The sequence below is a fragment of the Sinocyclocheilus grahami genome, unplaced genomic scaffold (assembly GCF_001515645.1).
Source record: "Sinocyclocheilus grahami isolate Dianchi unplaced genomic scaffold, SAMN03320097.WGS_v1.1 scaffold119.1, whole genome shotgun sequence".
NCBI classification, from domain to species: domain Eukaryota; kingdom Metazoa; phylum Chordata; class Actinopteri; order Cypriniformes; family Cyprinidae; genus Sinocyclocheilus; species Sinocyclocheilus grahami.
Window position 1 is genome coordinate 1,461,715 of NW_015505298.1, and position 19,241 is coordinate 1,480,955.

At 34.7% G+C, this 19,241-nt stretch overlaps 1 pseudogene; it reads left to right on the top strand.

The window, feature by feature from the left end:
• The window catches only part of LOC107589738 (arsenite methyltransferase-like), a 49,055-nt pseudogene that overhangs the window by 3,861 nt on the left and 25,953 nt on the right, over positions 1–19,241 (top strand).

Consider the following 19,241-nt stretch of genomic DNA (forward strand, 5'->3'; position numbering starts at 1 on the left):
TTATAAATGTTAATATGATTTATTCGGTGGTCAGTTCTGTTAATTCTATTCCAGACAAATGCCCCAGTGGAGGTGGGTGCAGAGATGGCCGCCATCCTCCAGAACACCCGTTTCTCTACGAACTTCAATATTACAATGTTAGCCACTCCAGATACAGACCAGAGCAGTACTCCGCAGGTAAATGTGATGTACTGTGTGCATATTTTATTCATCATCTTTTGGTATATAAGGTGTACTTCACTTTAGTTTTTATTTTTCCAGTATTGCCACCTTAGCCCGTTCCTTCTGGCGGATAAACTGGGTTCCTCAGTCAAACAGTGCTCGAAGACAGGACACTAAGGTAAATGTGGAGAGTCTGGTGGGTCATGTGATGTCTAGATCAACTTGAGAAAATGTAATGGGAAGTGAGAGTATAGGGTGTCTAGTGCTCAAGTGATCATTCTTTATGTTTCCTTTAGACTTGCAGAAGCTATTTGTCCTCTTAATTGTAAATGACCTTTAATAAAACAAAAGTACTAAACAATAAAACAATGGTAATAATTAAGATATTTATTACAGTGTGCAAAGTTATCCACTTTTTATTCAAGAAAAAACTAATCAAGATCTTTGTCAGTCCATTTATATTTAGATTTTATTTTTAATTCTAACATAGTTCTCTTTTCTTCTTCTTCTTTCTGTGCAGTATTTGTTAAATGTTTCTAAAGCAAATTTTACTGGCCTCTATTTCTTTGTCCCTTATAAGATAGTAAACCAACTCAAAGTATTGGTACTTCTTTTCTATTCTGTATGAAATAAGGCAGTGCAGATATTGATATTGATACACAATCTCTCATTACTCTGTTAAATTAGTCTCAGCACAAATTATTTTTGCAGTTTTCTAGATGGCTGCTTGTTTCAGTTCATTTAGTACCAAGCTTATTTTGTTAATTCCACACATGATGCTAGATAAATATAGTTGTTCACCATTTTTATTTTATTCTTTTAATGGCCTTACTGTTGGATATATAAAAGTCATCACTGTTGTGGTGTCATTTCCTTGGTAAATTCTTAAGATGACATACTGTTTGAGACATGATATGTAGAACAAAAATCTATGTAAGAGAATATTTTTATTGTGCATCATTTCAAGCTGTAATTTGGTCAAAAAAGTGTGAAAATATTAAATTCTGTGTATTTAGTGTAAATAAAATACTACCTTGGAAATTAGCCTTAGCATACATATAAGTTGTTCTATTGAAAAATGTTTAAAATGTCATTTCCACCATAATTTTATTCAAAATACATCATTTGAAATGTGGTGGAAATTACATTTTAGACAAAATTGCAAATGACCAAATTTATTCTTGTGTTGGATAGATAATCCAGCACAAGAATAGATTTTGTCATTTGTAAGCTTTTCTAAAATGTTGGACAGTGTTAGGAGATCAGAAGGGATAGAATTAACTTTTTGATTTTCCTCATTCCTAAAAGTCATGTGATATTTTTAATAGCAGGATGTAGACAGATCAGTCACTTTCCCTGAAGTCTCTTGAGAAAGGCTTTGCCAGTAATAGGAATTTCATCATACTTTTTCTCATACCTTGTATTACAGACTGCATTTAACCAGCTTTAAATACACAAGTAAGATTAAATTTAAGTATGTGTAATCTCAGTAATCTTGTTCTTTGTCATTGAATAGTCTCAATATTTGGTTTATAGCCTTTGGTTTATATTTTTTGCTATGTCAGTTGGTTCAACAAGGAAAAGGTCCTGATTTAAGTATGTCATTGGACTGTAGGTGGCGCCAAAATCCTCAAAGTGTTCCCACATTAGCTCTGTAGTCTGTGCTCGCTATGTTATTGCATTTTTATGGTTTTGCAGCTTGCAGTGCAGAACCAATATGATTAGACAATGATAACGGCACAAAGCATTCATAATTCAATAATGTGAACTGGCAAATTACCTGCACAACAATTCATTCCAAACAATCAATGAGCATTTTCTGAATCTCATTTATAGTAATTTACTTGAAGATCTAATTTGCTAATAAAAGCCTACAAGATTAAAGAAAAATGGTCATAATTATGTGAATTCTTCCTTTGGATAAGTCTGATCCGTGCATTATAACCCGGGCTGCATTATATTAAACATTGCACATGACAAATTGAGTGTGCAATGGTTTATTTCACTCGGATTCTCAGGCATGTATCTCTAGAAAATGCTTATCTTGGACTATCAATTCAAAAAAAAAAAGAACTCCTGGACTTCTCCTCAGGGCTCTGAGAGGGAGTGCTGTGATATTCGGAGTTGTGTGGAGGAAGCAGGTGTGGTGTAAATGTAAACACAGCACTGAGGAACAGCTCTCATTGTCCTGATTTCACCTCTGCTAAAGTGCTGGACTTCTACCGCATGCCCAGAATGTATCCCATTACTCTCAGCCACTTAATGCTTGACAATATCCAGAGCTAAAAAGCCTCTACTGTCAAGAGACACTGTGAATGGAAGAGTAAGCTTCAGCGTATAAGACCACACATTGATTCCAGCATGATGCTCATCTTCTGAGCTTGTTCATGTATTAGATTTCAATGACGTAAGCCGGCGTATTGTACTAGAGGATTGATAAATAGGAACTGTGCCAGTTATGTTTTCAAAAGTGAATCTTACTGTACATTAATGACCAACTTCCTTTACAGATGAAAGACCCTGTGATTTCAAAATATGAGGTTTGTGGATGCTAGTCCTAGTTATACTAGTCCTAAATACACTACTGTTCAAAAGTTTGGTGTTGGTAAGATTGTTTTTATGTTTTTGGAAAAGTCTCTTATGCTCACAAGGCTGCATTTATTTAATCAAAAATACAGTAAAAACAATATATATATATAATAATACATAATATAATATAATTATCAACCATAATATAATATAATACAATATATATAATATAATATATATAACATGTTTAAGCAAATATTTTAGATTTTAATAGATTTTTTCCTGTGATGGCAAAGCTGAATTTTCAGCAGCCATTATTTCAGTCTTCAGTGTCACATGATACTTAAGAAATCATTCTTTTATGCTGATTTGGTTCTCAAGAAACGTTTCTTATTATTATCAATGTTGAAAACATTGTACAATGTTGTATTACTTACTGTTTTGTGAAAACTAATAAAAAAAAAAATTCAGGATTCTTTTGATGAATACAAAATTCAAAAGAATAGCATTTATTTGAAATAGAAATCTTTTATAAAATAAATGTCTTTACTGTCACTTTTGATCAATTTAATGGATCCTTCCTGAATAAAAGTATTAATTGCTTTAAAAAATCCCCAAACCTTTGAACAATGATGTTTGTGTATTTATATGAAATATTATCTACATGCCAGTTCTCATAAAGGATAAAGGTTAGCAAATCTAACTTTTTACACAGTTTTAAAAATGTACAGTCTTTCTATGGAAAACAGACTAAAATATTGCTTTCTCATTGGCATTGACAGTTTCCAATCAAAAACAAGTTAGAATAAGAATGTCCACTCCTCCTTAAACCACCTGCTTTCATTAAGAGTAGCAAATGCCCTCATCAAGCAATTCCATGGGGTCTTTCCTGGGCATTACATTGACCAAGTATTATGGCCACTGTCCTGCAGAGTTTAGCTTCAACCCTAATTAAACACACCTGATCCAGCGAATCAATGTATTTAGAAGTGCTAGAAACTTCCAGGCAGGTGTGTTGGAGCTGAACTCTGCAGGACAATGGCCCTCCAGGAGCTGAGTTTGACACCTCTGGTCTAGATCCATAATTGGATGCTTTCCAAATCATCCACCTCGTATGAGAGCATTCTTCTAACCCAACATGTCTGAGGCGATACTGGAAGCTACGGGAGCTCAGAATGGAAGTGAAGAGGGAAAATAGAACAGTGCTCTTGACCTGCCCTCAGCCCCGCTCCCACAGAGCCTGACCTGCAGGAGAGGCTGAGGGATATCTTACCCATGCTGCTTGACTAGCCAACCGAGATCAAAAGCGCTCGCGGCTCCCCTCCCCTCCCGTCCCGTCCCAGCCAGGAGCTGATTGAAGCGATTCATGACCAGGTCGTGACCCCTGCATGCCAGGCACGGCTGAGGACAGACAAGCAGCTTTCCTAAGCAGGTTTTGCAGACTCGAACTGAAGCACCCACATCTTTATCAGAGCATTTCACCTTTCCTGGCTATAAATCATGCAGTTTCCTTTTTCATTCACCTGTTTTTCTATTGTGAGGTCTATTGTGTGGCAAATGAAATCTCAGTCTTGAAGTCAGCATGAAACTGTATTTGCAACCCATTTAACTTGAGGGGTCTGATGTTTGAAACAAGGTGCAATTCTCATGTCCACAATAAATTAACTAACATTAACAAAGAGCAATATATTTGTTACAGTATATATTATTCTTTGCTAACAGTAACACTATATATATATATATATATATATATATGTGTGTGTGTGTGTGTGTGTGTGTGTGTGTGTATGTATGAATGTACATTAACTAAGATTAATAAGTGCTTTAGAATTTTTCATTATAGTTCATGTAATGAAATGAAACCTGTATAGGGTTAACCCCAAAAATGACGTAAATGTAGAAGAGATTTTAAATTAAAATTTTTGAATTTTGCTGTCTTTAAATCCAGTAAAAAAAAAATTGGGAATTTAAATGATGGCATTTTGCAGTTTGTAAAGGCAATTATTATTATTACTATTATTATTATTTAGATGTTTTATTTGTACATATTAAAATTTTTTACCTACTTCAACTTAACTTAAGTTCAGTTACTGCCTTACATTTTTAAGTATAATTAAATTGTACAGGACATTTCAACTCATTTAAAAAAAAAAATTCTCTAGCTTATTTAGAACTTAAAAATGAAGTTGAAATTGGTTAAATTATTTTGATTGGTTAAAGAAAAGGAAAAACCTTACTCAAGTTTGTGATGACGATGTTATAAACCCACTGTCTGCCTTGAAAAGTCTGTGCAACTATCATTACAAAAGTTTCACACTAATAAATGCTTTGATGCATTGATTTAGCTTTGATCTTTTCGGATCCTTTGATAAGCAAATATTTTTGTTCTGCCTTTTGTGACATTGTTCACTTCACACAGGCCTCTTTTTTTTTTCCTCAAACGTCTTTTCGTATGTCTGAGTATACGTATTGATTATGGTTATACTTCCAAGCATGGGGCAGCTTAGTCCTTGTTCAATGTCGCTTTCTGTTTTAATTAAAAGGTTATTAATACGGTATCATGCGAGGAGATTAGCCCCACGGTTATTAAGGGAGAGCTTTGTGGAATCACAATGTCCATTCTCTTGGGCCCTGTCAAATTGATCAGGTTCAAGGCCAACAATAGGCACTAGAATATCAGCTAACAGATCCATGGAAGCTTTTGTCTTGGCCGGCGAGAGATCTAAATTGCCCTGTGTTGTTAAGCTAAAAGCTTATTCAGAGGAATGCTAAAGCCCTCGCCTTTGATCTCTCAAGCAAAAAGCAGATGAAGGCGAAACGGAGGAGAAACAACAATAGTGTTAGGTTTGCATGATTTCATTATTCCCATTTGATCGCTTGCAATTTGGTCACTGGCTTGATAGTACATCTGAATTTGTAGCTCTACATATTCCATTTCATATCAATGCAAGTGTCGGTTAATAAGGGAAATCCCAAGTTTGTAAGATAAGCTGGAGAGTGGAAAAACAGGGGTTTTCCTGTTCCCTTTGTGATTTTTTTTTGATGGTCAAGGACCCTGCAGACAGAATATCTTGGTTAAACATGACTGCTTCCAGATACAACCATTACAGTGCTTAAATCACCAAATAACCTTCTATTGTTCTACTGTCTAAATGTTCCGTGATTACAAGATAATTTAATAACCAATTTACGCAGGCTCTAGATACTATAGTACTGATGTTGTCGTTTATTTTTTCCTCTGTTAGTAAAGATAAAGAAGTGGATGACAACCTGGGAATGATAAACCCATTTTTTAAGGCAGGATATTAGTAGATTTTTGTCATGAAACGAGTGTCAAGGAAGACCTGACCTCTGTCATACTGCTCATTATCACAGGGGTCACACCCGAGGTGAGGGAGCTTTATCGCAAAACTGCACCTCCCAATTAACCCACAATTCATTCTCTTGCACAGACAGGCTGTTTACTGTCAAAAAACATCCAATCACATTCACCGCCTTCACAATATGGTCTGCCAGCCAATGAGATGTTACTGTTATTGATGCTCATAAATGTGTTGTGCCCTAACTACCTTTGTTTAGTATTATAGTCTTTAAACACTAGTATAATGTGACCAATTGAAGAACAAGACTTTATTGTAGACTCTCAATAGGTAGTAATGCTTGTCAAATGTCAGACGACTATCTGAGCTCACTGATGTCAGAGCTCACTGCAGTGTAACATTTTATTTTTAAATTTATATGCATTTTTTTCTATTGACTATTTATAGATTTTTGACATAGGCTCGCACAGACAATGTTGTTTATTTTTTTAAAGTCTGCTGAAATTAGTTATTTTACTGACATTAGAAATAAGGGTTATTGAGAAGTGTTTTTAACTTGTCAAATGTCAAATCTCATCACACACAAGTGAATCATTTTCCATAGATTTAATTAGAAATTAGGACAACTAAAAGACAGAAGGAGGGACATCTTTGTCATCTGAATTTTGCATACATTTTACCTATGCTTTTGATTTATTTCACGGGGAGCAGGTTGCAAATATTTTGATGTGAACTGCACCTGATGAAATATTACCCCACTGCCATAGAGTGTATGCAAATGCAAAGACCATCAGAAAAACGGACACAAAAAGCCAAGGCCAGCTGATTGCAAATTGGTGTACAGTAGGACAGAATGGATCTCGTGAGTCAGTGTGGTGTTAATGTTACTGTACCAAAAGCTTTTAAAAATTCTGTACTTCATGATATTGACTTTCCATGCGCACCTGGTGGGTGGGGACCAAATTCATCATCCTCTAGAGTTACATGCAAGCATTACTGTGTCAGTTTGAGGGTAGAGCACTCAAAGATCTATATTTCAGCACTTCTTTATATAAACATCTCAAGACTGAGGATACACAGGCTAAGAAAATGACAATTCCCTCTGGATTCTGCCAAGTTTTTACTCTTTGAAGTCTGAGACTGTGGAAGTCTGGTGTGTTTCATTTACAGAAATGGTCAAGCAATAGTATATGAGAATGGAGTATGCTGTAGAAGAACTGTTCTGTTCACTTACACTAATGTTATTGTAATCGCTTTCAAATGAGACTTTTTGCTTTGTTTGCCTTTATTTTTATTTTTTACTTTTATTGATCACACACAAAACCATTACGCAGTACAACGTTCAGGGAAACGCTTAATACAACTTTCTATACCAAAACGAATTAACATAATAATTGACATAGATTATAAATTAAAATCTGAAAATTTAGTCAGAAATTTAATTATATAAATGAACATAAATTAGAAATAGTTTCATTTTTAGGCATTTTCAGTTACTAAGTAGTCTAGTGTTTGCTTTAAAGAAAGACAGCAGATAAAAGATCAGATTCTGTCCTACGGGACCTTCTGTAAAGCTTGTCTGAGCAAGCAACAATAACCAAGGGGGGTGGAGTTTAACGAAGGGTCACTTGGTGCACAGCTGAACAAATCCAGCTGCTAGTAAGGTGTTTATTTACTGTTTACTAGTCTATTAGCTCTTTGGCTTCTTATTCATTTATATACTATTTGAAAAAAATCTTTTAAAACGTGTCAGACATAAGGTTAGGTGGTTCTGTGTCATATCGAAGAGCACTTTTTTCATTAAGGCCTCATGGGTGGAGCAAACACTTACTCCACTTGTCATGTGTGCTATGTTGGCTTGAGTCCAAATGGACGCATAATAGACCCTATTCTAGGCCTTCAGCACTGTAGTCTAGATCCCCAGGGTCTGATTAGTCTCAAGAATAATTCTCGAAAAGGGCACAGCGAAGACAAGGTTGATTCTAATTTAGGTTCTAAACAGCACAGGAGTGAGTGTGTGGTCTGGAACTGACATGAGCAGTTGATAGTGCTCTAAAGCCCACTTAAGTTCTGCATATCTCAAGCTTTGACTCTAAGTGAAAGTGTTAGTTCAAGCGGCCTTGCTAGAAATAGTATTCCTTTCGTGAGAGACTGGCTCAGAAGGATATTTGTGTCTTGTGATTGCCTTAAGACAGTGTGAGGAAGGCAAAGGCCAGAGGAAACATACCCTGATCATATGAGCATGAAGTTTGTGTTTATGGTGAAACACTGATGTTCTGTTCACTGAGCAGCCATGAAACCAGATGGAAAAGTCTGCCCGGGTTCACAACCTACCTCGAGGCACGGTAGCTTATTTTCACTGCTACAGCTGGACATGGAAAATGATCCTTGTCTCGTTTGACATCCAAAACATACACTTGAATAAAAATGAATGGAATCAAGCCATGTGATATAAAAGATGCTAGTTGCTAATATAATTTTTTATTACAAAAGTAAATAAATGTGTGTTTCTTAGTTTGTTGAGAGCAAAAATTGCTTCTCATGGGCAAAAATGGCTTGACAAAATGACAAATTTTATTACTACAATGCCATCTTGGGTATTTGGTTATGTGGGGTTAAAAAGGGAGAAAATAAAATTTTAATTTTGCCCAGAAACACAATTTGCCATTTTAAATGTGTAAGAAACACTACTGTTGTAATTCAAATCCTTCTTCTTCTTTTTAAATAAATGTGAGTTGATGTATACTACTGTTTAAAAGTTTAGGGTAGTTCCTTTTTTTTTTTTTTTTTAAAGAAATTTATATTTTTTTGTATGTGACAGTAAAGACATTTACAATGATACAAAAGATTTCTTTATATTCATCAAAGAACCCTGAATTTTATTACGGTTTACACAAAAATATTAAGCTGTATAACAGTTTTCAACATTAATAATTAGAAGAAATATTTATTGAGCAGAAAATCAGCATATTGGAATGATTTCTGAAAGATCATGTGACACTGAAGACTGGAGTAATGGCTGCTTTACCATCACAGAAAGAAATGATATTAAAAAATATATAGAAATAGAAAAGTTATTTTAAATTGTAATAATATTTCAAAATGTTACTGCCTTTTCTTTCTTTTTTATTATTTGTATTTTTTAAACTTAAATTTTTTTTTTTAAATCTTAAATCTCAAACTTTTGAACAGAAGTGTATGTACCACTATAGGCAATAACACAATGAAACAGTGACATTAAATTATTATTATTATTAACAAGCATATATGTCATGTTGGCACCTCCCACCTGTCTCCCTCTACTTTTAGTTAGATCCTCTCCAACCCTGACTATTACAAGTTTTTGCTTTTAACTCATTTTAAAAAGTGTAAAAGAGATAATAGGGCTCTAATTTGGTTAAACGCGCATCCATGCACACGTGTTAGTATTAAGCTTGAGGTCACAGAGGAGTGACTGACTTGGGCTTGTCTGACTGGGCCTCTTGAAGCATGGCCTTTGCATTCCAGCGCCCAGACAAGGGCCAGCAGCTCCTATGAGAGAGCGAGAGGGAGGAAGTTTCTGCAGGGAAGGGATTATGCGCAGTTTCCTCCCCCTCCCACTCGCTCTCTCCTGCTGCTCCATAAACTGTCAGAAAACCACTAGAAACGTAAACCTACTCCTCAGGTACAAGCTGTATAACAGTTTTCAACATTAATAATTAGAAGAAATATTTATTGAGCAGAAAATCAGCATATTGGAATGATTTCTGAAAGATCATGTGACACTGAAGACTGGAGTAATGGCTGCTTTACCATCACAGAAAGAAATGATATTAAAAAATATATAGAAATAGAAAAGTTATTTTAAATTGTAATAATATTTCAAAATATTACTGCCTTTTCTTTCTTTTTTATTTGTATTTTTGAAACTTAAATTTTTTTTTTTAAATCTTAAATCTCAAACTTTTGAACAGAAGTGTATGTACCACTATAGGCAATAACGCAATGAAACAGTGACATTAAATTATTATTATTATTAACAAGCATATATGTCATGTTGGCACCTCCCACCTGTCTCCCTCTACTTTTAGTTAGATCCTCTCCAACCCTGACTATTACAAGTTTTTGCTTTTAACTCATTTTAAAAAGTGTAAAAGAGATAATAGGGCTCTAATTTGGTTAAACGCGCATCCATGCACACGTGTTAGTATTAAGCTTGAGGTCACAGAGGAGTGACTGACTTGGGCTTGTCTGACTGGGCCTCTTGAAGCATGGCCTTTGCATTCCAGCGCCCAGACAAGGGCCAGCAGCTCCTATGAGAGAGCGAGAGGGAGGAAGTTTCTGCAGGGAAGGGATTATGCGCAGTTTCCTCCCCCTCCCACTCGCTCTCTCCTGCTGCTCCATAAACTGTCAGAAAACCACTAGAAACGTAAACCTACTCCTCAGGTACATGACCCTGCAGACTTGATTATGCTATCCTCGCATTTGCTGTATCGTTTTCGGCTCTTCACTTTCTAGCCTTTTTTTTGTGGGTCATGTGGTGAAGGATGGGCCAATCTCATTGGAGAACGAAGCAGGGAAACGTTACAGCTGCACAATGCTGAAGCCGGTTTTCTGCCTGACAGGCACTTAAAGCGATTCGGCTCGTGGATGAGGTAGGGGGTGCCGGGTGAGGAGGGGGTAATAGATCGTTCGCAGTAAGGGGGAAGGTCGTTTCACTTCTTTAGCTCCAAGTTTCTGCGTGGTCTAGACAGCAGTTATTTCAAAACCTTAAATGGAATAGACTGTGATAAAGGAGGATGCTTTACTTTCTTTATGATACTCAGAGGCTAAAAGCATGGTAAGTGCATTCTGCCTTTTTTGTCTACACAGTTTTGACATTTAGAGAGTAAAGTGTATTTGTGCCATTATGCGCACATGTGAATGGACACGGACTTCCAAATATTTCCAATTTTCCCTTAATAATGGGGATTTTTTCCACCCTCTGTGTTCTTGTATTGACTTTTCAAACAAGCTCTGTGTGCCTTATCGGCTGAAATGGCCTGGTCTGGATTTTCAGTCTTTTACTTGGAAACAAGTGAAAACAGGAGGTTCCGTATTGTCATTTTTCTTTCTTTGTTTTTTTTTTGTATATTTGGATTCTGTCAGTTTCTATCATTCTATCAGATTTGATCATTCTTTGAGTTTTCAAGATTATATATATATTTATATTAATATTGTGTATTATTAAATAATAGCTCAGTATATATTTGTTTAGTAGATTTCCTATGCTAAATAATATCTGGTTTTTATAAACGTGTTCAGTAAAGTATGCTTTTAGATGGTGTCTAGTCCAGTTTCTCTTTGGCGAGAGCAAACACTAACCAGCAGGCTCCGTCACTTTCAAGGACTTTCTGGGAATAGCTTTCAATATTTACCTGTGTGTGCTATTCATCGCTTCATGAGCCCTGTATGCTGTTTATTTGTGTAGTCTGCTTAGTCATCCATTTTAAAGTGTGAATGAGGAAGAAAACAACTAAAAGGTAAAATCATTTATATTTGTTTTGCTGTCAATAAATTTTTCTTTCTTTGTTTTTTTTTTTTGTATATTTGGATTCTGTCAGTTTCTATCATTCTATCAGATTTGATCATTCTTTGAGTTTTCAAGATTATATATATATTTATATTAATATTGTGTATTATTAAATAATAGCTCAGTATATATTTGTTTAGTAGATTTCCTATGCTAAATAATATCTGGTTTTTATAAACGTGTTCAGTAAAGTATGCTTTTAGATGGTGTCTAGTCCAGTTTCTCTTTGGCGAGAGCAAACACTAACCAGCAGGCTCCGTCACTTTCAAGGACTTTCTGGGAATAGCTTTCAATATTTACCTGTGTGTGCTATTCATCGCTTCATGAGCCCTGTATGCTGTTTATTTGTGTAGTCTGCTTAGTCATCCATTTTAAAGTGTGAATGAGGAAGAAAACAACTAAAAGGTAAAATCATTTATATTTGTTTTGCTGTCAATAATTCTTCAGTGCATCCAGTGCTTCTGTCGAACACATTTTGAGGTTTCTAACCATTAAACAGATACCAATATTACAGTACGTAGCAGTTACATTACGCTGATGATGATTGACATTCCTGTGGGTGTGGAAAAACTGTTTTCCTATTCAGGCTTTTGGTGAGTTCACTGAACAACCCTGCTGGGAATGCTGTTTGAAGACCTACATTCATCGAGTTGGCAAGATGGCCCAATTAGCCAAGTTAAGGTTCTTGGTCTGAGGTGCCATGCATGGGAGTAGCAGGTCAAGTGTAGATCAAAAAAAAAAGTAATTGGGGTTAACAGAGGATTAATACAGATTAGATCCATCTTGTTCAAAGTCCTCTGGTGAATGTGGAATTTCTTGAATCATACTCACCCGTTATGCTGCTGAATGTATAGGTATTCCAACAGCCTTCTGGGAGCTGTATTTGGCAGGTGAGAGAGCAATGTTTGAGGGCATTGTTTGTAGTGACTTTTACGTCCGTCACCAAAATGTCTCTTTCGTGACATTTTCACCTCAGATCGGAGGATCTCTCAAAAGAACGCCTTCCCAATCGACTAATATCACATGCAAAACATGGAAGTATCTTCAGCTGCAGTCTTTTTTATTTATATTAGAATGATGCTATTCAAATTTATATTCTATTATAAAAGTGTAAAGTTAGATTAGATTATTATACCGTATCAATATATTTGAGCTCATAACCCCACCCTTATCACTAACCACTGCATAACAAATGTAATTTAGCTGCCTGTTTTATAATATATACAATATTTTAATACATAGAATGATTTAAAAAGCATTTTTTAAATAAGTGAATATAAGTCAATAAGTCCATTTTATGCACTACATTCTAAGTCTTCTAAAACCATATTATAGTTGTGTGTAAATAAAAGAGCAATTTAAATTGTTCTACACTTCATATTATCCTCTCTGAATTGGCTTTCAAATCTCATTCAAGAAATACATTCAAACTTGGTGTGTTGCTGTTGGTTGAAAGGCAATTGGCCTTTTACAACACTGACGTCTAACCTGGATCAAGGAGGTGGCATATTTTGACATTTTGGCTTGTGATTGAGATATGGGAGCTGCAGCAGAGATCTGAATATTATGCGTATAAGTTGTAAGGACCACATTTATATTGCTTTTGGATTTTTATTGTATTGCATTTATTTTTTAACTGACAGTGAAAATCAGTGTCAGACATAATACCTTTTGTTGTTGCTGAGATTCCTGTTACATTCATTTATTTTAAATTAAATGCATGGATAATATATAATGTACCGGTATGTTTATTATTGTAATTGTGAATTACCGATCGGTTATTTGCTTTGTAGATTAATTTGTAATATAAGGAAATCCTGATACCTGCTGGGAAAAATAAGCTTTCCTTGGAAAATTTTAAATCAGTAATTAATAAAATAAAATAAAATAAAATAATTATTACATGCCATAGAAAAGATGGTTTAAACATTTATTCGAAATTGCTGCTTAAATGTTTAAACATCAAAATCAATTCCTGGCATGTTCATTTATTTTTTGTAAATCTTACTGGCTGATATCCCAGTCAAAGTGAAACAGGACTTTGTACTTGGAATTGTCCGAACATGCTTCTGCTTATGTATCGTCTCCTTTACAAGTAAGCTGTACAAACACCTGTGATGAAAACAAAGGAAGCATAAAATTTCCCCAAAAATGTTTTCCAAAGTCATAGGACACTTGTTTGAGGAAATGACAAGACAAAAGAATCATTATGTGTGTAGAATGGCTCACTGATATCCACAGGAAATGTCTTCTGCTGAGTTGCAGAGACAGCAAGAGAGTTTTACTCGGGTTCAGCAAACAGCAAGTAATGTCAGACTTGTCATCATTAGAGTCTGCGTTTTTACGGTGAAGAAAAACTAAACAGTTCTGTTTTTTTTTTTATAAACGGTTTAGTGTGATTTGATGTGATATTCTGCCTGCCAAAACAACCATTTATTTCTGCAGTACTGCAGTAAAATAAGAAATTCTTCTAAATATATGACATCTACAGAACCATGGATGTTTTCATGACATGTCAGAGCTCTTTTTTCTATATATATATTCAGTTGACATCTTGAGGAAAACTACAAATAATGTATATTATAAAACAGCATGGAAGTATATTAAGTGACAAAAAATTAAAGCAAATAAAAGGAGTAAATCAATGTGTGCCATTCCATTTAATGTATATAAAAGTAATACATAATCTGGTCTACTTCATCTGTTTGATAGCCAAGAATTTGGCTTTTTGAACAAAATTTTAGATCCTGGACCTAAAATTAAGACTTGAATTATTGAAATCGTTGAATCTTAGCTTTCGAACTTCTCATGTCTATTCCCAGAAACAGTTTATAGTATCAGTGTTTGTCATTTTATAATATTTGAGATAGTTCATGTGATATTATTATGCACCCACACAGCCTCTTTTGTATTTTGAAGTGGCGCCCAAGGGTTAAAAGTCTCAGATTTTAAATAGGAGGTATACGTCATGCCAACTATAGTACTCTCCCAAGCTACATACTTCCAGAAGTACTCTGAGAAAAACATTGGTAGTGAGAACATCTAGGGTTTCAGTGAAATAAGCCTCCTCCAGGCAGGGGCTCATACTCCACTGTAATCCTTGAATAGATCTTCCAAATGACAAAGCCCTGATGTCATGCTCTCCTTCTGTGTGTGTCAAGCTGGCAGACATACCCTCGATTCACAGCACGATCTGTCCACAAGTCCAAAAACACTGAAGAGTGAGGACATCCATGTCCACAAAGAGACGACTTAATCACGAGAAGAGTGCTGTATGAATAACAGATGTACAGAACCACAAAGCAGGATTGAGCAGAAGAAGAGCCCTTCATTCAGATGCACGTTAGAGATGATTGCACAAGTTAATAAGAGGAAGATTATGAGATTTGACATCCTGTGAAATGGAGATTTATAGGATTTAATCAAGACGTCAAAGAATATATATAAAAAAATATATATACATATGCTTGTATATTTCACACATAATTACAAATGTCAGGTAATACATTGAATTAAATGTAACATTTTGAAGTAGAAAAATTATTTTTGTTTTTATTTACAACTAATATATACATTAAGTAATATAAAGATTTGTGTTGGCAACATTTTATTAAACTTTTAATCTCTGATTTAAAGAAAAAAATGGAAATAATTTTGTCATTTTACATATTATAATTAATTCTAAATTATCTTAATTATATTATTAATTTCTATTAAATAATATTAAATATAATTATGTTTTATGATCCTGAATATTAATTTATATTTTACACAATGTATTGTTAAATTTAAATATATTTACTTGTTCAATTTATTTTTATTATTTTGATAAAAACAACAATAATTTTGTTTGTTATTTGTATTTGTGTTAAATACATTTAATGTAAGTTTGTGTTCACACAATATGTGTGTGTACTGTGCATATATATTTAAGAAATATTTACATGTATATTTTATTTGTATATATATATATTACATATATTTCTTAAATATATACATGCATGTGTTTGTATTTATTAGATATACATATAGATATACACAGTACACACACATATATTGTGTAACCACAAACTTTTATCTTGGATGAACATATAATTACAAATCATAATTACACACATAATTACAAATCGATTAATTGCGATTAATCGATTTGACAGCACTAGAATATACGCTAATAGATATAATGTATAATGGAAAAGGTATATTCCATATATAAATATTACAATTTTATTTAATGTGACTCGCTAAGGCTAACATTCAAGTATAAATGTTGTCCTTAAAGATTTCATTTCAATTACTTTTGTTTCTGTTCTCAACACATTTAGTGAAACATCACTGATGCAGATGTCCTGAATAAAAACAGTCGACACAGGTTGATTTGGTCCAGTCACCACCCGTCTTCCCATTCTGACCTTCCTGACCCGCCCTCTAATTATTGGACAGCCAACCTCTATGACATCACACAGGGAAGTCATGCACACGGCTGCTGTCAAGTGTAATGGCTGAGGCTGATCTGTCTCTGGAGGATGGGGGGAATTAGGGATGTCTGTTAGAATAGACAGGGCATCGGAGGGCATGGGAAAGTGTGGCGGGGTCACTGGACACGTGTGTTGAACCCAAGTCAATCAACTGTCCAGCCCTTGAAAATGTATCCTGCTCCCTGTCCAGAAGGCCGAAACTGTGACTGGCTTGAGAACAGCTTGTTCTGCTAAAAATGCGGATCTGTTTTTTTTCCCAAACTCCATTTTGTTTTATTGCTGGCTAAAATTTGAAACAAAGAGTGTTGCCTTTCATCTATAAGTGAGAAACTTCAGCGGGATATTGCTGTAACCATTATACACAACAAAACATGAAATGTTGTATGGGTATTTCTCAAATCAATCAATTATTTAGGCACATTATTTACATTAGCCATTAATCTAAATATAATGGCTAATGTTGTGTTGCGTGTTGTGAAGAAGTAGTTCACACACAGGTGGTTGAGCTAAAGTAAGCATTAAACATTCAGTGATGATGACATATGCTCGCGATGGCTTTAACTGGACCGTTTTGACACCAAAGGAACAGAAGGGATGAGGCCGTTTTAAAACCAAGGTTACTTTGCTTGACTTCCCCTCCTGGAGCGATCTCCCCCTCAGGACTGCTATTTTTTTAACAATTCATATGGAAATGAGGGGCAAGGAAGGACCAGATTCTCACATAAACTTGATGTGGCCATGAATGTGTCTCTGTGTTTGCCATGACCCTGCTGTGCCATAAGACACTGCCTGCAGACACAAAGAAAGAAATGAAAAGCAAGCACATTCCTGCACGGCACACAAAGGCAGCAGGAGAAAGGGAGAGAGAGACAGAGAAAAGACCGAATGAACCCCATCTCTCTCCCTCTTGCTTTTTTTTCTCACAGTGTGATACCAGCATTTTCTCCAAGTCACCCTGCCTTCAGGTCATTCATCCTCTGCTCAAACTTTCTCTCCACTGTTTTATTCTCATCGAAGATCAATAATCATATATTAGGGTTCAGATGTCTACATTGAAAATCTTAGATTTATTTATTTATTAGGTTTAAAAAAAAATTGACAAATTTTTTTTTAACAATATCATGTGTGAATTAAAAAATATTTTATATACTAACTTGCTGTTATCAAACAAATTCTTAGATTTGTGTTGCTTTAGTTTTTTTTACTCAATTTGTAATCCTGATATGAATATCCCAATATGAAATTCTTTGTAATGAAACATTTAATTGTATTAAAGTAATACAGAGTAGAAATATATTTTTTCTAGTGATCTCAGAATTTTTGACCCCACTGTATGTCAAAATAAACAAACAAATTATTACAGAATTATAGCAATATATATATGTCATATATATATTGCTATAATATATATATGTCAAATGTCATACATTTGTTTGACATTTTTTATATTTCTGTAAATTACACAAAAAGGTATATGATATAAAACGTATATATAATATAAAAATGTGTACATATAAAATATACAATTTGTATACATATTTTTTGTATACATAGAATGTGTTAATCTGTGCATCTATACTTTATAGATTTTGTATTTATATATATATATATATATATATTATTGGACAGCCAACCTCTATGACATCACACAGGGAAGTCATGCACACGGCTGCTGTCAAGTGTAATGGCTGAGGCTGATCTGTCTCTGGAGGATGGGGGGAATTAGGGATGTCTGTTAGAATAGACAGGGCATCGGAGGGCATGGGAAAGTGTGGCGGGGTCACTGGACACGTGTGTTGAACCCAAGTCAATCAACTGTCCAGCCCTTGAAAATGTATCCTGCTCCCTGTCCAGAAGGCCCAAACTGTGACTGGCTTGAGAACAGCTTGTTCTGCTAAAAATGCGGATCTGTTTTTTTTCCCAAACTCCATTTTGTTTTATTGCTGGCTAAAATTTGAAACAAAGAGTGTTGCCTTTCATCTATAAGTGAGAAACTTCAGCGGGATATTGCTGTAACCATTATACACAACAAAACATGAAATGTTGTATGGGTATTTCTCAAATCAATCAATTATTTAGGCACATTATTTACATTAGCCATTAATCTAAATATAATGGCTAATGTTGTGTTGCGTGTTGTGAAGAAGTAGTTCACACACAGGTGGTTGAGCTAAAGTAAGCATTAAACATTCAGTGATGATGACATATGCTCGCGATGGCTTTAACTGGACCGTTTTGACACCAAAGGAACAGAAGGGATGAGGCCGTTTTAAAACCAAGGTTACTTTGCTTGACTTCCCCTCCTGGAGCGATCTCCCCCTCAGGACTGCTATTTTTTTAACAATTCATATGGAAATGAGGGGCAAGGAAGGACCAGATTCTCACATAAACTTGATGTGGCCATGAATGTGTCTCTGTGTTTGCCATGACCCTGCTGTGGCATAAGACACTGCCTGCTAGGGCCTGAGGGGCAGACACAAAGAAAGAAATGAAAAGCAAGCACATTCCTGCACGGCACACAAAGGCAGCAGGAGAAAGGGAGAGAGAGACAGAGAAAAGACCGAATGAACCCCATCTCTCTCCCTCTTGCTTTTTTTTCTCACAGTGTGATACCAGCATTTTCTCCAAGTCACCCTGCCTTCAGGTCATTCATCCTCTGCTCAAACTTTCTCTCCACTGTTTTATTCTCATCGAAGATCAATAATCATATATTAGGGTTCAGATGTCTACATTGAAAATCTTAGATTTATTTATTTATTAGGTTTAAAAAAAATTTACAAAAAAAAAATTTAACAATATCATGTGTGAATTAAAAAATATTAAAAATTTAATATTTACTAATCAAATAAGCACATTTTTTTAATTGACCATGTGAATAATTCAGGTCTTAAATCTGGTTTTACACTAACTTGATGTTATCAAACAAATTCTTAGATTTGTGTTGCTTTAGTTACATTTTTTTTACTCCATTTGTAATCCTGATATGAATATCCCAATATGAAATTATTTGTAATGAAACATTTAATTGTATTAAAGTAATACAGAGTAGAAATATATTTTTTCTAGTGATCTCAGAATTTTTGACCCAACTGTATGTCAAAATAAACAAACAAATTATTACAGAATTATAGCAATATATATATGTCATATATATATTGCTATAATATATATATGTCAAATGTCATACATTTGTTTGACATT